Source organism: Aulonocara stuartgranti, assembly GCF_965226115.1.
Source record: "Aulonocara stuartgranti genome assembly, chromosome: 22".
Lineage (NCBI taxonomy): Eukaryota > Metazoa > Chordata > Actinopteri > Cichliformes > Cichlidae > Aulonocara > Aulonocara stuartgranti.
In genome coordinates, this window is record NC_138957.1 from 724,377 (window position 1) to 736,582 (window position 12,206).

Below are 12,206 nucleotides of genomic sequence, written 5' to 3' on the forward strand. Positions count from 1 at the left end.
TGCCCCTGAAACAAGGTTAAAAGCAGTTAGAACAAGATGATACAAATGACCAGACCTCATTCCACAGGCTATACCCAGGGCATGCTAAGTGTGCAAAGACACATAAACAGGGTGTACCTTTAAGACAAATTGTCTGTATGATCAACACGGTCACATATAGCATTTCAAAGTTTCTGGTTTTGCTCCTCAACTCACTGGTAGGCAGCTCAGAACACCTTAGATTTTGTTGAGAAGGTGAGAGACGTCATTAGGGAAGCAGATGAAACAATGGTCTCGTATGATGTTACATCTCTCTTCACTTGTGTTCCAGTCAGTGATGCAGTGGAGGTAGTTTGTAAGAGAGTTACAGGATGACCCCAACCTCAGCAACAAGACCACTCTCAGCACTGAACAAGTGTGTTTGCTTTTGGAACTGTCTTAATTCCACCTATTTCACATACAGTGGGGCAAAAAAGTATTTAGTCAGCCACCGATTGTGCAAGTTCCCCCACCTAAAATGATGACAGAGGTCAGTAATTTGCACCAGAGGTACACTGTGAGAGACAGAATGTGAAAAACAAATCCATGAATTCACATGGTAGGATTTGTAAAGAATTTATTCGTAAATTAGGGTGGAAAATAAGTATTTGGTCACCTCAAACAAGGAAAATCTCTGGCTCTCACAGACCTGTAACGTCCTCTGTAAGACGCTTTTCTGTCCCCCACTCGTTACCTGTATAAATGGCACCAGTTTGAACTCATCATCTGTATAAAAGACACCTGTCCACAGCCTCAAACAGTCAGACTCCAAACTCCGCCATGGCCAAGACCAAAGAGCTTTCGAAGGACACCAGGAAAAGTATTGTAGACCTGCACCAGACTGGGAAGAGTGAATCTACAATAGGCAAGCAGCTTGGTGTGAAAAAATCAACTGTGGGAGCAATCATCAGAAAATGGAAGACATACAAGACCACTGATAATCTCCCACGATCTGGGGCTCCAGGCAAGATCTCATCCCGTGGGGTCAAAATGATCATGAGAACGGTGAGCAAAGATCCCAGAACCACACGGGGGGACCTGGTGAATGACCTGCAGAGAGCTGGGACCAAAGTAACAAAGGTCACCATCAGTAACACACTACAACGGCAGGGAATCAAATCCCGCAGTGCCAGACGTGTTCCGCTGCTGAAGCCAGTGCATGTCCAGGCCCGTCTGAAGTTTGCCAGAGAGCACATGGATGATACAGCAGAGGATTGGGAGAATGTCATGTGGTCAGATGAAACCAAAGTAGAACTTTTTGGTATAAACTCAACTCGTCGTGTTTGGAGGAAGAAGAATACTGAGTTGCATCCCAAGAACACCATACCTACTGTGAAGCATGGGGGTGGAAACATCATGCTATGGGGCTGTTTTTCTGCCAAGGGGACAGGACGACTGATCCGTGTTAAGGACAGAATGAATGGGGCCATGTATCGTGAGATTTTGAGCCAAAACCTCCTTCCATCAGTGAGAACTTTGAAGATGAAACGAGGCTGGGTCTTCCAACATGACAATGATCCAAAACACACCGCCCGGGCAACAAAGGAGTGGCTCTGTAAGAAGCATTTGAAAGTCCTGGAGTGGCCTAGCCAGTCTCCAGACCTCAACCCCATAGAAAATCTGTGGCGGGAGTTGAAAGTCCGTGTTGCTCGGCGACAGCCCCAAAACATCACTGCTCTCGAGAAGATCTGCATGGAGGAATGGGCCAAAATACCAGCTACTGTGTGTGCAAACCTGGTAAAGACCTATAGTAAACGTTTGACCTCTGTTATTGCCAACAAAGGTTATGTTACAAAGTATTGAGTTGTATTTTTGTTATTGACCAAATACTTATTTTCCACCCTGATTTACCAATAAATTCTTTACAAATCCTACCATGTGGATTCATGGATTTTTTTTTCACATTCTGTCTCTCACAGTTGAAGTGTCCCTCTGGTGCAAATTACTGACCTCTGTCATCATTTTAGGTGGGGGAACTTGCACAATCGGTGGCTGACTAAATACTTTTTTGCCCCACTGTATTTATTACTTCCCCCTCCTCATTGCTTTATTATTGTAGCTCTAGTAATAAATAATAATGTAAGGATTCTGGATCAGCACCATGATGCCCATAGTATATACAGTATTCTGAAGAAGGTCTAAAATGTCACTGTTTGTGCGTGCATGTGTGTGTTTTATGTATATGGATTTTTAAAAAAAAATATTACTCATGATATAACATTGTCCAGACATGCCTGGTAAGGACATGAGGAGAAAACAGTAGGAGCTGTGTGAGGCTACTAAAGGCAGTGCTATAACATTTTTCTGTCATCATTTTATTATAGATTAAGTGCAGGAGTTGTTAGGTGTGGATAATTAAATTATAGTTTATTGCAATAACAAGTTGTGCCTTGTTCTCACATAGACAGCAAGTGGAGAGTGATATATGAAATGATGGGATGGAAGGAAGAAGAGAAGCAAAGAGTGATTCACAGGCAGAGCCGAGTTTATTTCTCACAGTTTGTTGTTGCCTTATGGTTCCAAGCGCTGTCACCAATCTTTGCATTTTGTTATTATCTCATAAAACTTGTTTAATCAGCTCCCGCCTCTCCTGTGGACTTTTTACAGTCTACAGTCTCAGATCAACACAGCCCTGCCCTCCAGCACTATCAGCAGCAGGAGCAGCAGCAACCCCTCAACAGCAACATTGTACCCATCAGGTAAAACATAGGCTACGTTTGCTTTGCCTTGTTGCCACCTCACAACAGTGATATAGTATGATGCGATGCCATATTAGATTCTTGATGAATGCGTGTTGTTGTTATTCAGCCTGGTTCAATGTGCCCCTTTTTAACTTTGAGCACCCGCCCCTTTAAACGTCTCTGAACGGCCCTGCCAGGAACTATTAGGGAAACCTTCCAGCGCATCCTGTGAAAGACACAGGGATAAACACAAACATTTATTAACATGTTCCACAGTCTTCCAGTTTGATTTTCTCATCCTGTGGACAACAACGTACATAAATGCAGGTTTATTGTTAACTTTTGTAAGGTTTATTTACTGAACATATCCAGCTGCAGCTCCACTGTGATCCTGAACTGGATAAGCACTTAAGAAAATGTGTCAATAAATGGACATACATCAGCTTATTATATTTATCCAAACAGACGGGACCAATAATGCTTCACTGAGTTAGAGACTTTAATGTCTCTTCTATGTAAGAATGTCTCGTGCTGATATACCTGCAAACTTGACAACAAAGGTTTTTCAGACTGCATGTAGCTGTCCTCTATGTCAGCTCACACATTTACATTCATGTCACACTTATTTCTACTTTCCCATTTTATAATTATTACTTACATTTTGATTAGATACCTTGAGTTTGTAAATGATCAGATTACATAATTGGAATACAATGTATCCAATTCAGGGTCGCGGGAGGATGAAGCCTATCCCAGCTGATACAGGACAAAGACAGGACAGGCTGCCAGTTTATTGCAGGGCTAACACAATACGTGTAACAGAAAATCCACTTAAAACCCTCTACTGCATGACTTTTAAATTTTTTGGGAAAAAAATATTTCTCCCTATTTTGGGGGAGCTTTAGGGTCCCTAATAATATATCAATCATAAAATTTGACACCCTGCCCCCCCCCAAACAGATATTGGTTTGTTGCTTCAAGGCAACACTGTGCGACAAGGGTAGTAAAATGCCAAGTTATTCTATAATAAGTTGTATTAGTACAACAAGGATGAACAAATAAATAAACAACAAATAAACAATGCAAACATTTCACAGAACAATAAAACACCAAAATACATCCAACATTTGACCCTAACCCCATGCGCGCGCACACACACACACACACACACACACACACACACACACACACACACACACACACACGTTGTGTTTCCATCACTTTTGGAGACATTACATTAACTTACATTAATTTCCTGTAGACTTATCCTGAGTCTACCCATCACAAGTCCCTGCCTGAACCTTACCCTAACCCTGACTCAAGCCTTCACCCTAAAATTAAATGATTTACCTTGCAATTTGTCCCCATAAAGTAGGCGAGACCTCACAATGGGAGTGTTTAAACAAATTTGTGTCCCCACAACAATAAGTAATACACGTATACACACACACACACAGCAAAATTGGTATGGCACGGATCTGGCCCACACAATGTGCTTACACATGGCCCACATACCGCAAAGAATGACGGCCCTTTGGTGGCCCAGACCTGGTTTGCCAGAGGTGGCCCACACATGGGCCAGCACAAGGCCAGTTTCAGACACACTGCTGGCCCTGTGCTGGCCCAGAACGGTTTCAGCTCTGGCCCCAGGTGTCAGCCTAATGTGTACCTTAATCAAGCCATGCAATAACAACATGTGCCAGAACATGCAAAACAGTGCAAAAGTAACATGCCGAAACTCTGTTCAGACAGTGAATGGACTGATTTTTATATAGCGCTTTTCTACTCTCCCAGATTGCTCAAACTGCTCTATACAACATGCCACATTCACCCACTTTTGCTTAACTGAGTGCTTCCTAACTACATTCATACACATTCACACTCTTGACATGCAGACTGGAGGAGCAAGGGACCGAACCACTAACCTTCCTATCAGTTTGTAACCTGCTCTACCACCTGAGATATGGCATGCCATCGCATAAACAGTGGCGTCATTGCCAGACCTGGCACACATCTGGTTGGCATACACCAGTCAGTCAGAAGTGCCAGCTTGATGCCAGATCTGGGCCAGACCTGTTTTCTGTAGGCCTGGGCCACATAAACCAAGCCACAATCAAGCCAGGTATGGCATGCCATCACATAGACAGTGCCATCTATGCCAGGCCTGATGACATATGTCTTATCATGCCAGAAGTCGGCCAGCAGTGCCGACTTGATACCAGATCCTGGCCAGACCTGCTTGCTATTGGGCACTAACACACACACACAGACACAGTTACTTTACCAACTGACCCCTGACCCCTGAGCTCCTAAGTATCCCCCAAACCTCATTCAGGGATCGACTCCTCTACTTCAATGTCACTCCCTGAAAGCTCACTGTCCTCACTTTCTGAGGACAGAAAGTGCACATTCCCCTGGTTTCCTTCCATAAAAGGTATTTACATCCATGTCCTGTAATTATGAGTAGATTGTAAAGTAAAAAACATTGACTATGATCATATAAATGCACACAAACACATCTCTACACTCATATGCAAATGCATTATAATGCCTGAAAATTTTTGGGCTAACTGCGCAGTGTTGCCTTGAGGCAACGAATGAAAATTAACAGTTTTACTGTATAAATAAATTTACAAAAGTAGAACAAACAATCAAATATGCTTCTTAACATATTCATGCACATACAAGTATTTTTTAATTTACATTTATTTCACTATAAACATGTAAAATAGTGATCTTTATCTTGCCTCCTAATGGAGATGTCCCTCATGTAGTGCAGCTTTCAGAAAGGGGTCCTTCCCCACCAAAATGAAAGTCACACCACCTTCAACTCATCATTTTATTGGAAAGAGATGTGTCTGGTAGCATTATTTGAAAAAAAAAAATTTCAGTGTAAGGCATGAAAATGTGGTTTGTTGCCTCAGGGCAACGCTATGCTGTAGAGGGTTAAATGTTTGATATTTCTTATAATAATCATAATTATGATTATTATTTAAAGGTTTCTTTATAAATACATTTTGTTTTTTTTATAACCCCTAAAATATAAACCTGAGCTGTTTCAGATTGTGACCTCTGACCTCAGTGACCTGGCTGTGTCCTCACTGCAGCTCCCTCTTTGAAGTACGTCTGCTTCTTGTCTTCCCCCAGTGATGACCGCCTGCCCTTAATATCACGTACTGTACCTGAGGAACAAAAAAGGACAAACACTTGCCTTCATTTAAGAAGTACATTCATACAGAGATAATCTATGGAAACACACTACTTCACCCTTTGGGAGGAATCAGTTCCTGTGAAACATTTCTGTAAATGAACATCATGTGGAGAATGAATGAAATGAGTTCTTCAGGTGACTCAGCAGTCCCACACTGACAAATGAAACTTCTGTGGAAGAAGAATCTGGATTTTTTTGATTTCCAATCTAGTTAAACTATTAAGCATCTTTACTCTTCTGAAATCTGTGTTAAACAACAACAAACATAAGTTAGTAACAAAAATACAGCTGAGTAGAGGCTTTACAAACCACCAGCAGCCATAATGCTAAATTTTAATCTTCAAATGTTTCTGAGCCGTCTTCAACCTGCTTTTAACACATTAAAGTCCCACAGTCAATGCAGCCTGACTCAATCCTAGATGTTCAGCACACAGAGAGACACAGAGGTACTGTTTAAAGTTTAGTGTTAACCTGAGTCACTGATCATTTGCAGTATTACAGAGTCTGGCAGTCTTTGCATGATGTCCACGTCACTGTAAGTTTCTAGCTGACTCTCAGGTGTGACAGGTGTGCCAACAGGAAAGAGTAATAATAACCTGCATCCTGAGGTTTGTCATGCAGGATTAAAGGAGCCACGCTTTGTTCACACAGCTAGGATTGTATTTTACACTGACCCTGGGTCAGTATAAGTATCATACAGTTTAAACGAAGCACTGAAACTTGCACATATTTATTACAGATGCATTGAAGCTAATCGAGATATTTGCTGTCAGTCTGTGGCTGCGATTAAACACTTTACTGGAAACTTTATTAACTAGTAACTTCATCAGTCATGACAGAAGCTAATATTTCTGTGCTAACATCGTTTAAACAGTAACAGCTCTACTCCAATAGAAGCTAACGTTTACACCGTAACTTTAAGCTAGCACCATAAAGACGGTAAAACACGTAATAATATCTACAAATGCATCTTAAAGCTGTTATATTAGCACTCGGTGTAACATAACCACATTACCATTATTGACACTCGCTGACTTTTAATAGTCATTCTATAAATGCTGTCCGTTTAAATGGTCTTACCTGTACACACTGCATATCCACCGGATTCCAGCCAGAGTGGATTCTGGAGTTTTCCACGCTCCTGTTAGTGATCCTCCATCTGGATGGATGAGAACAACCTTCTGAACAATCTAGCAGGAGATGGCCCATATCTATGGGACTGATTTGTGCTGATAACGCCCATTGTATGGACTGATAACAGCCGAAGCCAGTGAATAAAGTCACCCGGTCGCTAGCTGTGCCATTACCCAGCATACACCTCTCCCTCCATAAATGCAATAAACGATACAAAAGTAATAGCCTATAATTAATTTATCTGCTGTATCTGCTGTTTCTCAGGTAGTTGTTTACATTATATAATTTATTGTGTTCTGTATACGTCACTACAATGTGATTTTGGAAATATATAAATATACGGACAACAAGCTCTTCCGCGGCAATCTCTTGTCGTCAATAAGCAACGTTTAGGGAGCTCTATAGTATTCAATGAGAGGACCCTGCACGTCAATTCTCGACGCGAGGGGGGTACTCTGCGCATCGATAAGTGAAGCAGAGGGAGCCTGACCATGCGTCACACATTTGACAAGTTGGGAGTGAGAACGTGTTGCTTAAATCATGAGCTTTTTAAAAAAGAAAATGAAAACCTGTGTGGATTAAAAATAATGTAAATATAATATTTGTACTCAAAGATTATTTGAGGAGGAAAGACAAAACTAAGAAGTCTTCCTAACACACTGACTGTTTGTTTATTTTTTTCTCTGACTGACCTTTTTTAATCTTCTCCCGCCGCCTCCATCACATGGTCACTAGGATATGTTTCCACCATGACATCCACCGTTGTCGTTCTGTTCGCTTTCTCCAGGTGGCTTTTTTTGATGGTCCTGAAATCACCTCCCGGTCCATTCTGCAGGTACCAGTGAAAGCGTTTCAGCTCCTTTTTTCGTAAATCATCCAGCATGCCCAGCAGCTGCTCCTTAACAGACGCCTCCATCTTTGACCTGTAAATCATGAGAGAAAATGAATCACGGTCTCAGCACACTTTTTATTTTACTTATTTAATATATTTCACAGCAGATTACATGTTTAATCTGGACATTTCTGGATGGATTATTCTGTGGTGAAAATAACATCACATACTGAATGGTAAAGAATCAGTAATGAATAATGAATAAAATACAGTAGGAGACAGCCTTGTGGAGAGCCGGTGTTAAGGCTGAGGAAAGATAAGGCCCCACTCTAACTCACTGAACACGGTCTGACAGGAAGTCTCTGATCCTGTGTCAGGTGGTAGAAGGAACAATTACAATCCGCAGAAAACTTAAAATCAGCTGAAGTGTATGAAAAAATGTAATATGAAGTCAAATAAAGAAAAAAAAAGACTCCACAAAAAGATTAACACTCAAACTAGTTTTATCATGATTTTACTGGCACCAGTTTGACATCAGATTTTTAGATCTGCTCTGGAGTCAGGAACATGGTATCAAGAAGACATGTCATATAACAATATATATATATAATTATCTGATGATGGGGTAACTCTGGTCCTTGGAGATATTCTCAGGTTGCTGTTGATCCTAATGAGCTGTTTCTCCTCTATTAGAGCAGACAAACATGAGCATCAGCTGTACTTAAAATCACCAAGTGCTGCACACAGGCTGGAGATGATGCACTCGCTCTACAGCAGCACATGAGTTTCACATATATAATAATAATAATGGATTGGATTTATATAGCGCTTTTCAAGGCACCCAAAGCGCTTTACAATGCCACTATTCATTCACTCTCACATCCACACACTGGTGGAGGCAGCTACAGTTGTAGCCACAGCTGCCCTGGGGCAGACTGACAGAAGCGAGGCTGCCATATCGCACCATCGGCCCCTCTGGCCAACACCAGTAGGCAAATAGGGTAAAGTGTCTTGCCCAAGGACACAACGACCAGGACAGAGAGCCCAGGGATCGAACCGGCGACCTTCCGGTTACAGATGCGATTCCCAAACCCCGATATATCAAAGTCCAAACGTCTTTCTGCTGGTTTTAGGTGGACCCTCACTAAACTATTCATCCTCCTCCATCCAGCAACACCTGAAACATCTGAATGGAAGTTCCTCGTTTCTTCCTGTGAATAATGATGGAGCAGTGATGTGAGTGCTGAGCTGTGACATGGAGAAGAGTCATGGACAGTTAGAGATGGTCATCTCACCTCTGAGCTTTGGTCTGGCTCTCATGTTCCCCACACAGAGTGCTTTTAGAGGGACGGACTCCCTCCTCTCTGTCCTCACACTGATCCATGCTTCTGAATTCACATCAGCTCACACACACTTTCTACCTTCACCTGCAGAGGAAACACAAATCATTCATGTGCACATCAACTGAAATCCTCCTTTCCATCATGTGTGCTGTCCAAATATCAGCTGCTTCTTTCCTGCTTCTGAATGCAGTCAGACAGCAGTGTGAGGCAGAGGAAGCTGCCATCAGCTGCTCTACTATCAGTCCACTAGATGGAGCCGTGAAGCACACACGATGCATTCACTGACACACACTGACTGGAAGTAGGGATGGGTTTTGATTATCGATTTATTGATCAAAATCGATTCTCGCTTGGATAACGTGATATCAATTCATTAAAATCCTGAATCGATTTTTTAATATAAATTTATTTTGCCTGAAATGCCAGAATCTCAGGTTAAACCTCACTAAATTTCAACAACCACCAAACAGCTAAAACAGTAAACGGTACACGGATTCTGCACAAAGATGGAAACACAAAGAATCAGTGAGATGTCGCCTTTCTCACCCAACGGCACAGACAGTAGAAAGCAGACAGCTCACTGATTCTGATGATTCTGATGTTTCTGATGTTTCGGCAGGTCCGCATCCTTTTTGCATTAGGTTCAAAAGCTGCAGGTTTTATCTCTCTCCAAACAATATTGACTGAACCAGCAGCAGAAGAAGATCCAAACTACGCTTCACATAAACATCGTCAGTAATTCCCTCTTACTTTTTGATAGGTTTGTAGCTTAAACCTATTCGCTGGAACATTCAAGATAATTTAATTAGACAGCAAAGCAAGACATGAGTAGGCAAAGTTATTTATGTTTCTCGTGCACGGGAGAGAACTGGACAAACACCGTTCCTTCGCTCGACCCCAGTTGCTCTTGTCCGCTCCCCCATAACACTGCTCTTTTATCGAGGTTACATGAATATACATAAGTTCATTAACATATGACGTCTACATACAAACAAAGAGTACCTTGCCTGTGCGTTGTGTAAGTATGTGTGTGTGCGCGTGTGTGGGGTCAGAGTGTGACCCCATAAATGACTTCCCTAACCCTGCTGGTTTGGAAGTCCAGCAGTTCATCTAAACAAAAGGCACTTAGCCTAAAACAGATATAGATACGTTTATCCTACCACAAAACAATAAGACAAGGTACAACCTCTCCCATGCTCCCAGAATGTGGGTGTGAATGCCAGAGCACTCTGGAATGCACACAACGTCTCTGCAAACTACTAAGGATCAAACCTCTATCAATCTACAACTAATTATTGTTAGGTTTTGTATTGTTGATTGTCATTTATGCTTAGAAATATTTAACCATATATTCTTAGAGGTGTATAATCAATTGTGTAGTGATAGGACTGTGATCTTTAGCAGGACACAAAGGCTTGGTGTGTATTCCACACCTACATCCTGGGAGCATGGGAAGAGGTCCGTGGGACCGCTTCAGTCTTCATCTGCCTTCGCTGGGGGGTCCGAGGGACCGCCCCAGCCTTCGTCGTCTGCTGGAGGGTCCGTGGGACCGCTCCAGCCTCCATCCGCCTTCGCTGGAGGGTCCGTGGGACCGCTCCAGCCTTCATCCGCCTTCGCTGGAGGGTCCGAGGGACCGCTCCAGCCTTCGTCGTCTGCTGGAGGGTCCGTGGGACCGCTCCAGCCTTCATCAGCTTCGTCTGTCTTCGCTGGAGGGTCCGAGGGACCGCCCCAGCCTTCGTCGTCTGCTGGAGGGTCCGTGGGACCGCTCCAGCCTCCATCCGCCTTCGCTGGAGGGTCCGTGGGACCGCTCCAGCCTTCATCCGCCTTCGCTGGAGGGTCCGAGGGACCGCTCCAGCCTTCGTCGTCTGCTGGAGGGTCCGTGGGACCGCTCCAGCCTTCATCAGCTTCGTCTGTCTTCGCTGGAGGGTCCGTGGGACCGCTCCAGCCTTCATCCACCTTCGCTGGAGGGTCCGAGGGACCGCTCCAGCCTCCATCCGCCTTCGCTGGAGGGTCCGTGGGACCGCTCCAGCCTTCGTCGTCTGCTGGAGGGTCCGTGGGACCGCTCCAGCCTCCATCAGCTTCGTCTGCCTTCGCTTCAGCCTTCGTTTGTCTGAATCAAACTTTTCACTTGGGGTTACATGTTTGATTTTTGGGTAGGGGGAAATGTTACGTTTCGGTGTGTCAGTGTTTTGTTTTTGCGTGACTGTTATGTATTTCCTGCTTTACTTTGAAAGTCTGTGTTATCTTAGTGTGTTCAGTTTACGTTTTCCCTGTCTCGTCAGTTCTAATTTGCCCCAGCTGTGTTTCCCTCCTGTGGTCCATTCCCTGATTGCTCCTTCTATGTATTTAAGCCTTGTGTTTCAGTATGTCATGGTTGCGATCTTCCCCCGTGTTGTAAATAAATAGTCTGTTGTAAATAGTTGTGAATGGGTTTGTTAATACTTTCGTCATGGGATATTTTCGTTTTGGGATTTTGGTGGAGAGCCTTCGTGGTTTTATTTTCCTTATCTTTGTTTTTCTACGTTGCACCCTGGTTGCCTAGGCCGGGGTGTAACAATAGATATAAAAATATGGAAATGTACTGATGCAGGATCTGAATTATAATATCTCTGGCTGTGGGAGGTAAAATTTCCCTAATTCATATCGAATCGAATTGAATTGGGACCTTGTGAATCAGAATTGAATCAATTCTAGAAATCAGTGACAATACCCAGCCCTATTTGTGATGACAGTAAATAAATGTCAGACTAACAGCTCCTGTTTTACTGCATTAAAGTGATCAGATGACTTCAGCGCTTTGACATGGATGGTAGTGAAAGCAGGAAATGACAAATGTAGCACAGCAGCAGCATTTAACACGTCTGAGCTGGAAACAGAAACAGAAACTCTGTGATGAACATCATTCATAGAACAGCTTCCTGCTTCTTTTGCTCTGCTATGAAAGAGTCTGACCTGAGCCAGTGTTTGACATGAACACATCAGCACTG

At 43.1% G+C, this 12,206-nt stretch overlaps 1 protein-coding gene across 1 annotated transcript in view; it reads right to left on the reverse strand.

Annotated features, from left to right (window-relative positions):
• The window catches only part of LOC309698884 (dynein axonemal heavy chain 6-like), a 242,468-nt gene that overhangs the window by 11,784 nt on the left and 218,478 nt on the right, over nucleotides 1-12,206 (reverse strand).